Source organism: Triticum dicoccoides, chromosome 4A, assembly GCF_002162155.2.
Source record: "Triticum dicoccoides isolate Atlit2015 ecotype Zavitan chromosome 4A, WEW_v2.0, whole genome shotgun sequence".
NCBI lineage: Eukaryota > Viridiplantae > Streptophyta > Magnoliopsida > Poales > Poaceae > Triticum > Triticum dicoccoides.
This window is the reverse complement of record NC_041386.1, coordinates 708,391,415-708,391,831: the sequence shown is the minus strand read 5'-3', so window position 1 is coordinate 708,391,831 and position 417 is coordinate 708,391,415.

The window sequence follows — 417 nt, the reverse complement described above, 5'->3', positions numbered from 1 at the left end:
GAGAGAGAGAGAGAGAGAGAGACCAGCTATGAAGGGAAGAGTGATCCATCCTCCTTTCTTTGGCTTCGCTTGGGATTCTTGGTCGAGGACACGCTTGAGCTGAGCTATCGGGGAGTTATCCATCTCTGCCAGTTAGGTTTGGACTCTGGAGGGCTTCTTGGAACCACCGGTATTTATACACAGAGAAATGGGTCATGCACTCATGCTGCTGGCCTGGGTTTCTAGAAAAAGATTAAGAACATTCCTCGGATTGTCGCCCATAGCAGGTACTACGTTCCTTAACCACCACCACTAGGCCAAAACCTCGGCCAAGACCAGGTAAATTCCCGGCAATCATACTTACTACCGATTATTCAAGTTCCGGAAGTTTCGCATCAAATCGTATCCAATAAAGCAGCACGATGGTTAAAGCTTCCG